Source organism: Anastrepha obliqua, chromosome 6, assembly GCF_027943255.1.
Source record: "Anastrepha obliqua isolate idAnaObli1 chromosome 6, idAnaObli1_1.0, whole genome shotgun sequence".
Classification (NCBI taxonomy): domain Eukaryota; kingdom Metazoa; phylum Arthropoda; class Insecta; order Diptera; family Tephritidae; genus Anastrepha; species Anastrepha obliqua.
The window spans coordinates 46,637,772-46,653,360 of NC_072897.1; the positions used below are offsets into that span (position 1 = coordinate 46,637,772).

General features: G+C 37.5%; 1 protein-coding gene across 1 annotated transcript in view; it reads right to left on the reverse strand.

Annotated features, from left to right (window-relative positions):
- Window positions 1–13,601, reverse strand: part of LOC129249987 (ATP-binding cassette sub-family D member 1) — a 70,320-nt gene extending 56,719 nt beyond the window's left edge. The window contains exon 1 of the mRNA XM_054889635.1: window positions 13,503–13,601. The gene's annotated coding sequence lies outside the window, so the exon portion shown is untranslated. The remainder of the gene's footprint in view (window positions 1–13,502) is intronic.
- Between the last annotated feature and the right edge of the window lie 1,988 nt (window positions 13,602–15,589).

Here is a 15,589-nt window from a genome sequence, read left to right on the forward strand (position 1 = left end):
TATTATACTGTTTATTAATTATTGGTATGAAAACATGATGAAGTAAAATTTTAAACATTGTTTTGGAGCTGTAGTGATATTGATTTCGCACGGGCAATAACATTTGTTTACACGCTCGAACTGGTTGTTGACCCACACTATATTTGTTTATACAAAGAATGAACTTTAAACCACTATAAATTTCAGTCTTTCTGATAACTTTATGCTCCATTCTTATGTAACCTTTAAGTAAAAAGTAATTTGAATAATGTATAACGGATTCTTTTTCGCTTATTTATTCGTTTTATTTGCTTAACGTAAAAAGTTGAACGATCCATCTAGCTTTTTCTTCGTTGGCGCGGAAATTTCTGACATATTATATTGACTATACAAAAAAAACAGTGTGAATATTGTCGATGCGGACGTACCATAATTAATATCACTTAGTATTTTGAATTAAAACCTTTTTATATTACTATTTTAATGTCAGGTGCACAAGTTGCTGAACAAACATTATATTACAAAACATAGTGTAATGTAACAAGCCATATCGATTTCTTGTTTGGCTTAATGTGCGTTTAAATAAAACAAATTTTATGACCCACTCTAGTGGACAAAGGGACCGATTTTCGATCGCTTTTCTATTTTTCTAATTTCCCAAATTTAAGTTAGGTTTCGAGCCCATTATTACCTATTTCGTTTAAACTAAAATTATTATGTGTATTCCTATACCGCAATGCAATCGAATTAATACAAGCCTATTTATTACATAAAAATATACGAGCGAGTAGACGTAGTCGCTACCCTCACAATAAACCTAATTCATGAACTATGAGTACGCTGCGGTCGTATCAGCGGACTTGGAGTGATTTCTTAGGGTAACGCCCTTCAATGTAAAGGAACAGGAAGACCACACGGCTGCATTATACGAGTATGTAGTACTGCATTCGGTCGCATACACTATGCTTAGATATTTCTGCTCTCAAGACATCCCCTTTCCTTCGAGGGAGATAATCTGAATAATGCTCAAGACGTCACATCGAGAGGTATGCATTGCAGCAAACTAACAAATGACTATGTGGAGTAACACGAAGTGCTACCGTGGGAACAACCTATTAGATCATCATAAATAATCAACGAAGTTATGGCGGGTCACATCAAAGGATAGCTAGTCTTGGAAGAGAAATCATTATCGTTTCAATGATCAACGATTCATTGAATACCAAATCTCCCTAAATTCAAAAATCTCAAAAAAATTGAATAGGCAAGGTAATGAGTATTTTAATCAGTTGTTTTGAAAAAGAAAGTCCGCTAAGAGGAAGTAGACAGGGAAAAGCGCTCCGATGATGGAACGATAAACTTACCGCACATCATAAAAGAGCTAAGACATTTCTATTTACATATATATTTGGCGCTTACACTCTTTTTAGTTATTTGACCGAGCTCCTCCTCCTATTTGTGGTGTGTCTGGATGTTGTTCTACAACTGGAGGGGCTTACAGTTTTAAGCCGAACGGCAGATGATTTTTTATGAGGAGCCTTGCCATGGCACAAATACACTCGGAGGCTTGCCATTGCCTGCCGAGGGGACATCCCCATTAGAAACAGCTTTTTCTATCATTTGATGTTTCATGCACGGAGATTCGAGCCTACGCACTTTCGGCTGAATGAATAAAGCATTAAAATGCAGAAAGAGCCGGACTTCGAAATTCGTTAATCAAGCTCTTATAAAGACTTCTACAACGGTATTGACAACATGAAAGAGTCTGCCAAGCTAGGCAAAGCATAAATAAAATCAGGGTCTACTCTAAAGGTCTTAAAAGTCTCTCGAACCTCTTCAAAATTTGTTCAGGAATATAAGTTGAGGCTAAGCTCAGCTGCAAGGTGAATGAGCTTGAACTTATGAGTATGGCGCAACAGTCTGGTATTCAAGGCATCGAAAGGACTATGCATTCACAAACTGCGGTTCCTTGGAAGGTACACTTGGACCGAAGCCAATTTTAGGGCCAAGTATAGTAGAAAGAGTGGGGTACATTAAGGCACTCAGTATAAACTCTCATAATACCTGGTATAATTAGAACAATCGAAAAGGATCTGGTGAATATTTTTTGGCGGTCGGTAGACCTTTTATGTGTGCATACCTCACTATTTTTAATCGTGTTTTTATTTCTTAAGTCTGCCTATGCGATTTGCCCGCGGTAGATGTGCTTTAGAAAATATCTGAGCGATTAAAAACTGTGAGGCGTACACACATAAAAGGTCTCCTGACAGCAAACTAAATGTTAACCCGAACTTTTTTGATTGTTTCAATTATGTTGGGTACTAAACAGCTGTTATTTGGAATCCCTTTTATTAAAAACCAAAAACATGTCATTTAACCACATTAATCGGAAATAACGTAAATAATAACATCTTTAAGGAACTGGGACGATTTTCTCGGTATCCCTGAATATAAATAGAGTATGCCAAGAATGAGTTTTGGCATTGAATTTAAATTCAATTTTTCGACTTCAATAGCAAAAAATAGCAATCTTTATTTATCTTTTACTTCTTTTTTGTACTGGTTCATATTTACTCACGGCATTTAAAGGAAATTAATACAAAAACTTCAAATTCTTTAGAAAAACAATAACTAGGCAACCAAAACAAATAACACACTATTTCGACACTGTCAATAAACTGTTTTCACAAACTTTAATACAGGCTTTTTTTATTACATACACTTGCCCCACAAAGTCTGCGTTCACCCGAATAGCCTTCTTAAATTTATTAAAAACAACATAGAATATTATGATTAAATTGAAGTCTTTACAATTTGTTTATTCACTACATTCCCAGCTTTCAAGGGCAAAAAAAAACAAGATTCCCCACTTTCTTTTTTATATAACGGGAAAATAATTTCAGCAGCATGTAAATGTGGCACCAAAAAGTCTGCGTTCAGCCTGTTTATTTTAATGATACCGTTAATTTTAAGATATTTTTCCTTGTTTATATTAATTTTTGATTGCGCATTACTTCGACTGAATGTTAACAAAGCTGAGTTGAACATTTTATTTAACTATAACTGGAGATAATTAAAGAACATGGAAGGAAAGGGAAAAGAAATAAGGGTTTCTGAGAGGAAAATAATTATAAAAATGTGGAAAGACGGAAAAAGTTTCCGAAATGTTGGAAAATCTATTGGGAGAACGTATTCCTCTGTTCAGCGAGTTGTAACAAATTTTCGGCAAACTGGAATTTTTATATCTAAGCCCAGGTCATGGCGTCCGAAAAAATTATCGACCCGGGAAGAGCGTTCTATAATCAACTTGGCAAAGGTTAACCCCCGGATTACATCCTCAAAATTAGTTTAAAACATAAATCAAACATTTAAAAAAAGTATTTGCGCTGAAACTGCTAGAAAAGTTCTACGTCAAGCTGGATACCATAGTAGAGTCGCCCGATGAAAGTTTTTCATTTCTCTTGTGAACAGACGTAAACGTATTCAGTTTGCTAATGAGTACATAAATAAGCCTCCCGAGTTCTGGAAAAAAGTAATATTTTTAGACGAAAGTAAATTTTGCATAGTCGGAATAAAAGGCCGTCAAATTTTTTGGCGAAAACCTGGAACTGCTCTTGAAAAGCAAAATCTTGTTGGCACGGTTAAGCACGGAGGTGGCGGGGTTATGGTTTGGGGCTGCATGGCGGCAAATGGGGTGGGTCAGTTAGAATTTATTGATTCGACGATGGATAAATGGGGATACTTGAACATACTAAAACGGAATTTAAAGCAAAGTGCAGAAAATCTCGGCTTATCAAGAACATTTTGGTTTCAACAAGATAACGACCCGAAGCACACAGCCGAGATCGTTAAGCTTTGGCTCTTGTACAACGCCCCAAAACAGCTTAAAACACCCCCACAGTCCCCAGATCTTAACCCCATCGAGCATCTGTGGGATCTATTGGAAAAAAGAATTCGTCAGCAAGCGATTACTAGTAAAGAGGTTTTGCGGAGTGTCATGCAGGCAGAATGGAGGAAGATAACAGCAGAGGAAACAGAGAAACTAGTAAGTTCAATGCCAAATAGGCTGAGTGAAGTACTGAAGCAACGTAGATATCCAACTACCATAAATATAAGATTTAATTTTTGCATATAGCATATCACGTTTTTTATTAGACTTTAAGACTGAAGGCAGACTTTATGGTCGCTTTATTTACTTGTTACAGCCATTATTCACCGTTATCTAAAAACTTATGTGAGGAATCTTGAAATTTATTTTTGTTTTTGAAACTTAAACATATAAATATATACCTACAAATTTATAAAAATTATATAATCAGGTTGTGTGTTTCATTCACTAAAAAGTTATTGTAGGGTGAACGCAGACTTTGTGGGGCATGTGTACATAATGTGAATACGTAATTTTTTGATTAATTTATTATTTGATACGGTAACCGTTAGCTTCAATAACATTTTACAGGCGCTTTTTCATGAAATCGACCATTTGTTTACGTCATATACGTTCCGTATATTCTGCCATTCTTCCATTTTTGCAGTTTTTGGTGCTGCTGCATCCTTTGGATGTCTTTTAGCGACCCTTTTCTTCAAAAGGCCCACAAATTTTATTCACGTTTATGTCGGGACTCTGGGCTGGTGTATTTATAACTTTACCGCAATTGTAGAAAAACCACATTCGCACATTATAATACCTTATGCTTTGGATCGTTATCTTGGTAAAATTTAAAATTTGGTTTGTTCTCAGAGATAAGCCCAAATTTTTTGCATTGTCGACTAAGTTTTTTTATTTCAATATATTTAAATATTGTTTGTCGTCCATTGTGCCGCCAATAAACACCATGTCTTCTACTTCTTTACTTGAAATGCACCCCAAAAAATAAAAGAAAATTTTCCAATTATCCTTGGATATGTGGTTCAAAGTAAAAGACACGCGTTTTTCTACATTTCGTGCAAACAGCAATGGTCTCTTGCGTGCTGATCTCGATGAATATTTGTGGTGCAGTATGGCTTGTGTGTTTTATTCGACAATTCAGTGATCGAACTCAGGGAATTATTGTAAGAGATTTATTTGAATTTGATCGTAAGATAATTCGTAACAATTGGTGTCAGAAGTGGGATTGTTGAATAGAGTTCCAAGAAGAGGCCCGTGAAAATAGTAAAATTGAGCGAACTCAAAGTTCAGGAGTTTAAGAAAGAATTGGAACAGCGTGGCTTGTTAACTACTGAGAACAAGGCAGGTATACATGTACGGCTGCGAGAGGCTATGGAGATAGAGGGTGTCGATGTGGACGAATATGTGTTCCAGGTAGAAGCTGAGGAGTTATCAACCAAAATAGAGGAGAAGACAGACCGTCCTGGACCTTTACCAGATGTAGACATGGAAGTGATTATTTCTGCATTATCGCACATGGAATCTAAAAAGTTGCATATGTCATCGGAAATGTCACCGCGGTCTTTGCAAATGGAATTGAAAATGTCACAAATATCATCGGAAATGTCATCACAGGTGTCACCAATGTCAGCCAAGTTGTCGTTGAAGTTAGATGCGCAATTTGGAAAACTGGATATACGTATATCCAAGTTAGAAGGAGGGAAGACACACGTCGCAACGAGAAATGATTGAGGCTGAGATAGATGCAGTGGAGACTCGTCTCAATGAATTGCAATTGAATCGTCCGAATACAATTATCGATATTTAAGCTCAAGTTCGAAACAACAACAAATCACTGAAGTACCGCAGACCAAATTCCTGCATTGGTTGTCTCGCTCAAGGGTTCCGCCGCCGAAGTACTGCAGACAGTTCCAGAAACCGATCGGGGCAACCATGCAAGTCTGATGGCAGCAGTAGAGAGACGTTATGGCAGTGACTACCAATAAGTGGGGAAAGTAATAAGGGAGTTCTTCAGTTGACACGAAGAAGATCGGAATTAAAGTGTTACAACTGCGGTAAGACCGGGCATATTGCCCGCAATTGCCGCATACCACACAGTCAATCGATGACGAACTCAGGAGGAAGAAAGTGAAGCGCTGAAACTGACAATGGCGCTCCCGATACACAGCAAGCGTTAAACTAAAATGAACCAGCTGTAAGGGGCGAGAACTTGTTCCCACAATTGAACGCCCCGCAGTCTGTGTCTGGAAAAGCAACATGACGACAAGGGGGCTGCAAATGGTCGATCAGGTGCTTACTCTGGACACAGGTACAACAAACTCGATCATCCGGCCATATTTGGTAAATGGTAATGTGGAATAACTGGTTGGCTACAAGCTCCAAACAGCTACAGGAAAGAGACCTTCGATTTCTGTAAAGGTACTTTGCGAAGTCGTTATTGGAGCTTTGTCAGTAGTTCATATATTTTTACTTACTGAAATCACGGACGAAGTAATAATTGGCGTAGATTTCGTGCTGCTGCTCCAGGTATGAGCCAAGTGTACAGGCCAGAAAGATAACCCTAAGTCACCGTCAACGGATTCCGCCAAAATCTGAAGCGGTCATATGGGCCAATGTGAAAGGAGGCTGTGCTAGTGCTAAGAAGATGGCACACATAATTGTGGGAAGGACACTAGTGAAGACGGAAAAAGGCAAGAGTGTTCCAGTAAAGGTCCCAAATAATTTCAAGTCACCAGTTATTTTGGATAAAGGAGCTGTAATTGGAAAATTTCGGGATGTAGAAGCTATACTAAACTACGATGGACCACAACAGGAACGGGAAGAGTTCCGGGAAGAAAAGTTTCTGTTTTCATAAGGATTTGGTTGCAAGAAGTAAGAGGGCTAGGACGGACGAAAGCCAAGAAATTGCTGGAGAAATGTGGCTACCTATTAGGCAGCGATTTTGGAAAGCCTACTATCGTCAAACATCGAATAGATAGAAGAGATGCAAAGCCCATTCGCCAAGTCCCACGTCGAGTTCCGCTAGTAAGGCGCGAAGAAGCAAATTAGGTAATCCACGATATGCAGCAAAGTGGAGTTAGTGAACCATCAATAAGTCCTTGGAACTCACCGGCTGTGCTGGTTAAGGAAAAGGATGGAAGCACTCGACTTTGTGTAGATTATAGAAAGCTGAATGAAGTCACGAAAAAGAACCATTACCAAGAATAGATGACACTCCCGATATTTTATCCAGCGTTAAATGGTTTTCCACGGTTGGTTAAAAAGTTGTTATTGGCAGGTGGAAATTGAGGACTGCGATCGTGAGAAGACGGCCTTCAGCATAGAATCTGGGTTGTGGCAGTTTTCTGTGATGCCTTTCGGATATGCTGAGGGGATTCCACTGGAAAACGTGTTTGGTCTATCCGGATGTCATCCCTTTCATGGATACAAATTTTAGCTACCATCTGAAAAATTTGGAAGAAGTCCTTCAGCGCATCGCCTCCGCGGAATTAAGATTGAATAAGAAGAAATGTGCCTTGTTCAAGACATAATCACGTATCTTGGTCATAAGGTGACAACCGGGGGCATTAAGACGAACGAGGAGAAAATAAAAGCAGTAAACGTTTGGCCACGACCACAAAATGTGCACGAAGTTCAAAGTTTCCTAGGACTGTGTACGTTTTTGTTCCAGGGTTCGCAAATGTTGCCCAGAGTCTCTACAATCTCAATAAGAAGAATTGCGCATTTTTGTGTTGCGCAAAGAACAGGTGGAAGCGTTCCGGCAATTGAAGGAGCCTCTTTGTTCTGTACCTATGTTAGCGTATCCGGTAGCTGGAGAAAAATTCGCTGTGGATACAGACGCTGGCGCATACGGAATAGGTGGAGTACTGTCACGAATAATCAATGGGCAAGAAAAAGTGATCGAATACAATAGCAAATTCCTCGGAAAGTCGGAGATTAATTGCTGTGTGACCATACGAGAACAGTTAGCTGTTGTTGAGTGCGTAAAACATTTTCACAAATAATTGTACGGTCAACGATTCCAGTTAAGAATCGATCACGCAAACACGGTGGATTGAAAGACTGCAAAATTATGACTTTGAGATCGAGCATCGAAAAGTGGAACAACAATGGAAACGCTGATGCACTATCTCGGCGACCTTCTGCTATAGAGTGTAAGCATTGTTCCAAAGTCGAGAGATCTGAAGGGATAGTTGATATCAGACTAATGCAGTTGCAACCCGATGATAAGTGCGAACCAAGTGCACTAAGAAGAAGTCAATTGAATGATGCTGACCTGGAAAAGAATATGGGAGGAAAAAACGGCTGGAGAGAGACCATCTAAAAAAGAAATTGCGAAAGGAAGTCCTGCGGCTAAGGCGTATTGGGCACAGTGGACTAGACTAAGAGTCATTAATGGACTTCTGCATCGCGTATGGAAAAGTTAAGATGGAAATAGTCCCTGTGATCCGATTATAGTTAGTTCCTAAAACCAGAACTACATCTGCTTTAGAAGAATTCCACAATGGGCCAAGTGGAGGTCATCTGGGCATCACTAAAACGCTGGAGAAGATTAAGCAGCGGTTTGACTGGATAAATTGCAGAGAATCAGTACCCGAATGGATTCGAAATTGTAAAGGCGAGAAATCGTGGAAAATTACAGGAATATAATGCGAGTGACCATGGATATTGTAGGCCCGTTTCCAACCAGTGATTCCGGCAACAAGTATAGGGTGGGCCATGTAAAATTTGATTTTTGAATCGGCTATAAAAAAAACTAATCATCATTTTTTCAAACTTCTTTTTTTAATTTTGAAGATTGAACATTTTCATTTATGAATGAAAAATAATATCGTTCAAATGACTGCCACGACTGACTTTACAGTAGGCCATTCGATGAACCCAATTTTTAAGCACATTTTCGATAGTTTGGCCTCCAATTTCATGAATGGCAACTTCGATTTCGTGTTTTAAAGCATCAATCGTCTCTGGATGGTTCGCATAGCATTTGTCCTTAACGGCTCCTCACAAAAAATAGTCAAACGGGCTTAAATCACAGCTCCGAGGCGGCCAATTGATATCGGAATCTCGGCTGATTATTCGGTTTTCAAAAACGGTAACCAAAAGTTCGAGTGTAACTTTGGCAGTGTGACAAGTTGCACTGTCAAAAACTCGTTGAGCATGTCACGGTAACGCTAGCCATTTACTGTAACCGCGGAAGAAGAAGAAGACTCACCACTTTGGAAATAGGTTTTCAATATTTCCCAATTTTGTTCAAGCGTAAATGTCAGACCTATGAGAAAATTATGAACACATTTGACATGTCTTTTGTGTTACCATTCTCAAAAAAATAGGTGGTTCAAAAAGCAAACGCTATATGGCCCACCCGTTATATACTTGTTGCTATGGACTACTTCAGTAAGTAGCCAGAAGTGTGCGCTCTACCAAACCAAGAGGCCAAAACCATTGCTAAAGTTTTTACGCAGAATTGTGTGACTAGGTTTGAAGTACTTATTTTAGTTACATTTAGATCAAGGAAGGAACTTTGAGTCCACAGTATTCAAAGAAATGTATTGCTTGCTGGGAACTAAGAAAACACGTACAAGACTCTTGTCCCCCCAATCAGATGGAATGGTCGTAACATTCATCAGCACGATGGAGGAGCACTTGCGAAAAGTAGTTGAAAAGTGCCAACGAAATCGGGACAAACACATCCAAATGTTCCTGTAGTCCTATCGCTCATCTGTTCATGAAACTTCTTAGCAATCGCATGCTAGGACCATTTTTGGAAGCGATTTAAGGTTTCCGGTGGATTTATCGTTTGGAAGAAGTGCCGCTCTTGCAGTGGACGAAGGGAGTCCAGGAGGTGGGAAACACTACAAAATGTCATTTAAGAATTACACCATCATGTGAGGTAACATACCCAGATAAACAGCGATGGAACGATGAGTCAAAGTAATGCATCTGGAAAGATGAGCTCCATTTAGATCGAACGATTTGGTGTTTAATCGCGATGATTAAACTTAAGCAGAGGGCACTGTTACAATAGCGAACTTTCGCGAGCCGACTGGCAGCAATAGGGAACAAGAATCCGAAACAAAAACATGAATCAACCTTTTGATGACGACAGCAGATAGCGAGACAGTGCACGTGTTATAGTTTTACCGCTAGATGAATTAGACGTATACGACAGGTGACTAGTAAGCTGCTGCTACAACAGAACTCGCCAGAAGAGCACGTATCTAGAAAGAGTATTCAGTTGGAAATTGAACTTGTAAGCGAATAAACGAAAGTAAAAGAGTGATTCAGTCTTAAGCTGAAGGTGTACATTTAAAGTAAAGTGTTGGAAATAAAGTAAAGGGAGTGTGTTACCATTAATTTGTGATGTCAGAGAGTTATTGTAAGGAATTTATTTGAATTATTAAATAATTGTTATAATAAGTATAATAATTGCGTAGTATCAAAGGATAATATTTTGCACGGCATTTTAAAAACACATTATTTAAATTTGAAGTCTGAATAAAACACAAATTTTAAAACGACGATAAAACAACAAAGTGATCTACGCAAAGCAAAGATAACGGGGTTAATCGCGCAACACATTCTTCAGAAATTGGAAAAGCAAAATGTAAAGGCAGTTTTTTGACAGTGTCGAAGTGGTATGCTAATGGGTTTTGTTGCTTTAGTTACAGTTTTTCCAAGGAATTCGAAGTTTTTTTTATTACAAGTAATTCCCTTTGAATGCTGTTACTAATAAAATGACTCTAAGATATTATTGAATTTGAACGGTACGATTTTTTTTTATGAGATTCCTTGAAGATGTACCATAAGACTTGAGCTCGTCTAAGAATAATATTTTTTTAGTTAGAACTTTTTTGTCAACCATTTGCTTATTCTATTGCTTTTGTTGGAAACGAATTCTCTTAGTATAAATAGTAAGCAAATAATTTGTAAGCAAATAATTTGTAAGCTTATGTGAATAGATTTATTGTCAGGATATACATGTTTTTCAGGTTTTCACGGCTTTTAGAAAGTATTTAATTAATTTCAGAAATAATTGTGTGTGCAATATTTAGTATGAATTGATTATTTACAAAATTTTGGTTTCATGGATATATATCAAAGTACACAACATCATCATTTAAAGCTGCTCAGAATACACAACAATTCTGTAATCACACCAAATTGGTTGCAGTGGCCTAGAGGTATGTTCTGATCTTAGAAACCGCAAGGTAATAATACGAGTCGATGTCTAGTAAGTGAATAGGACATTGAAAGCATACCTTACATCTATACTAATATTATAAAGAGGAAAACTTTGTTTGTTTGTTTGTTTGTTTGTTTGTAACGAATAGGCTCAAAAACTACTGGACCGATTTTAAAAATTCTTTCACCATTCGAAAACTACATTATCCACGAGTAACATGGATTACATTTTATTTTGGAAAAGATAGGGTTCCGTAAGATATTTGGATTTTTCGGACACAAACTGAAAAAAATCTTATATATAAAATAAAGTCAACTTTTTGTGTGTGTTCGCTAACCGGTCGTGTCTGCACCGAATTAAACCAAACTTACACACATTGTTAAGAAGGTATTGAAGATGGTTTCCGTATAGTTTGGATACCTATTGGTGGATAGGGCTCGAGATATAGGTCAAAACGTGGACCCGGGTAACCTTCGGATATGTATGTACAATATGGGTATCAAATTGAAGCTGTTGGTGAATGCTTTAGTACAGAGTATTTTTCATGCCGCTCCGTGACTGGGGTCTCGAGATATAGTTCAAAACGTGGACCCGGGTAACCTTTGGTTGTGTATGTACAATATGGATATCAAATGAAAGCTGTTGATAAGTGCTTTAATACGGGGTAATTTTCATACCTATTGATGATTGGGTCTAGAAATATATGCCAAAACGTGGACCCGCCGTGTCTTTGCACCGAATTAAACCAAACTTACACACATTGTTAAGGAGGTATTGAAGATGGTTTCCGTATAGTTTGGATACTTATTGGTAGATAGGGTCTCGAGATATAGGTCAAAACGTGGACCCGGGTAACCTTCGGATGTATATGTACAATATGGGTATCAAATGGAAGCTGTTGGTGAATGCTTTAGTTCAGAGTATTTCCATCCGCTCCGTGACTAGGGTCTCGAGATAGAGACCAAAACGTGGACCCTAGAATGTGTTTGTACAATATGGATATCAAATGAAAGCTGTTGATAAGTGCTTTAATACGGGGTAATTTTCATACCTATTGATGACTAGGGTCTCGAAATATATGCCAAAACGTGGACCCGCCGTGTCTTTGAACCGAATTAAACCAAACTTACACACATTGTTAAGTAGGTATTGAAGATAATTTCCGTATAGTTTGAATACCTATTGGTAGATAGGGTCTCGAGATATAGGTCAAAACGTGGACCCGGGTAACCTTCGGACGTGTATGTACAATATGGGTATCAAATGGAAGCTGTTGGTGAATGCTTTAGTTCAGAGTATTTCCATCCGCTCCGTGACTAGGGTCTCGAGATAGAGACCAAAACGTGGAGCCTAGAATGTGTTTGTACAATATGGATATCAAATTGAAGCTGTTGGTGAATGCCTTAGTACAGAGTATTTTTCATGCCGCTACGTGACTGGGGTCTCGAGATATAGGTCAAAACGTGGACCCGGGTAACCTTTGGTTGTGTATGTACAATATGGGTATCAAATGAAAGCTGTTGATAAGTGCTTTAATACGGGGTAATTTTCATACCTATTGATGACTAGGGTCTCGAAATATATGCCAAAACGTGGATCCGCCGTGTCTTTGCACCGAATTAAACCAAACTTACAACAAACAATGTGTCAATATTTCTTTCTGATTTGGATGCCATAAGGAAAAAACGTAAGTGCAACATGTAAAAATTGTTTGTGAATTTTTTTGGAGTGGATTTTGGAACAGTGAATAATTTCTTACGAAATTTGAGAATTTAATGTGAAATCCGAATGAAATTATGTGTTCGTGGAAAAAACAATTTTTTTCGTTTTTTTTTTTTTTTGAAAAATATAAATGGATAATGGTTAAAAAAGCTCCAATGCTTAATAAAACATATAAATTGAAACGAAAAATTCATGGATGATCAGGAAAAAAGACGATTGTTTATTCATATGCGTTGATTTGAAATTTAAAAACAATCTTCTTTTTTCCTGATTTTCAATTTATATTTTATATTTACTCAAAAACAAATAGAAAAACAAAAAATATTGTTTATGCCAAAGCGCTTGAATAAAGAATAAAGAAATAAATAATATGAAAACCATATATTTTCTGTTCTAAACCATATCTATTCTATTTTAGTATGCCCAGCGAAGGGGGCCGGGTTTGCTAGTCTACTATATTACACAACGATGGCATTTGTTCCTCGATTACCGCACTTCAGACAGCTATGGAACGCACGCTAAAAAATATGTTACAGACTATAATGTTACTCTCTCGGATATGCCACGAGACAAAAACTTTTCTTATAATCTGTTTACTGTACTCTTTACATAAGTTGTGCGTGAAAAAACATTGCAAAAATAAATAAACGATAGAATTATGTTACCTTCTTGTTTTATGAGCTTTATTAGATATTTGTACTTACGCACTATTCTACATTGGTTTACCTATGATCCGCATTTTCCAATCGCCCATCCAAATTGGACACCCGATAGTAATTTTGATTCTTGAAATACAAGCGATATGAATGTCGCACCAAACGAGTTCTAACAAAAAACGAAATAAAATAATTAAATAACCTTATTGCCAACTAAAACGATACATAACATTAACAAATTTTCAAAAATTAAATTCGAATACATAGATGTAATAGCGAATGCCTAGTGTGCCTTTAATAATGGCATTGCTTCTGTTCAAAAGGCAACTAAAACATGACAATAAAATGGAAAGGATTAACTTATCTATTAGTAACATGTTCTATTCCCTTCAAAATTCTCTCCATGGTAACTGAAACACATATTCCGCTCACCTTCGGCATCTGTAAATTCATCTCTGTCGTCTCAATAGTTCCGATCCCCTTTCCACGACATGTAAACTTGTATCATGGGAAGAGGAAAAAAGTCACACGGAGCACTGTAAGGTAAATGCGGGCGAATGGTATTAATGCCAATACGAAAATTAAAAAGAAATTGTTGAAAGATGTTCTAACCTTAAAATTATAAACACATACTGAAAGCATGAAGGTGGCAAAAATATCTCAACACTCTTTTTTCACATTTTGGCACATCCATTCTCAGTTCGATGCGTCCCGTACTAAAAACGCGTTTTTATCGAAACTATATTTTAAGTCGAGGCGGCCGCCGTAGCCGAATGGGTTGGTGCACGATTATCACTCGGAAGTGCGCAGGTTCGAATCACTGTGCATGAAACATCAAAGATAGAAACAGTTTTTCTAACAGCGATCGCCCCCCGACAGGCAATGGCAAACTCTGGAGTGTATTTCTGCCACGAACCAGTCGCTTTGTTATCTATTCCTTTGATAAAAATAATTTTTAAAACTTAAGACATCTATATTAAAGTACCTTTTCCAGAATTACGATTTAGTTTGTTATGCTTTTAAAAAAATTAGAAAAATATACATATTTTTTCCGCCGTTATATTGGCCTAACCCCTTAACATAATTTTTATTCAAATATGTATTTGCGATTGGTTGTGATGTTTCTTCAACATTCCAGTCTCTTCTGGCGAACATTCTTTATTAAACGTTTCAGTACGCTCCCATAATATCCCTTATTTACGCTTTCGCCTAGAGGAAATAATGGGAGTGATGCTGAAAACAGTGAAGCCCGTAAACGCAATTCCGACCCAGCTGTTTCAATCAAACTAATGAGAACCCCATGTAAACGAAAAGTTTCTTCCTTCCGTATCGTAGTACCGTAGATTTTATTTCACGATTATTAAAAAAATTCCGTAATTTCGACCCAGCTGATTGCTCTCTCACCACACAGTGTTGCCAAGCAGTACATTTCGAAATCATTTACAAAATAAACTTAGAAAAATGATAATTTTTGTTAAAATAGCTTAAAAATACTGTTGAATATTGTTAATTATAGATAAATGAACTATTTGCATTTGTTAGTTTTTGGCTTTGGTTTATTAAACAATGAAAAATTGTAACTGATAACGCGGATGTGTGAAAAAGTGTGTAAGCAAAAATATCAATGGCAACATTGTGTAGATACAACCAAACACATCCCCACACAAACCGATGTATTGTGTAAATATGTAATTAAAAGAACGCAGTTCTTCTCGGGGGTGATGCTGAAAACAGTGAAGCCCGCACGGAATTTCCTTACCGCATGCCCTTACCGTGCACAAAACTCACCCCCGAAAACAACGACCCGAGGTAGAGGAACTTGTTTGTCGCCAAATAATTTGCGAGTACTATTTTTCGGTTTATTTTCGGGATTTTTTCAAAAAACCAAAAGAAATTGCGGTTTGTTAATCAACCACAATATTTTCAAAAAAAAAATTTTTTTTTTCTTTTCGACAATACAAATTTTGTTTGAGCAAAGACTCAATTGTTCGCTGCTTAATTTCGTCTCGTTTTCGTTGGTTCTGGTCAAGTTTGAGCTATTATATAATATATTTCAGTATTATCGCTTTCGTTTTCGTTTTCGTGCTGACAAACTTCCAGAACCGTTTTCATTTTACAAAAGCCACAGGCTAAAGCAGCGAACTTTAATCTCAAACC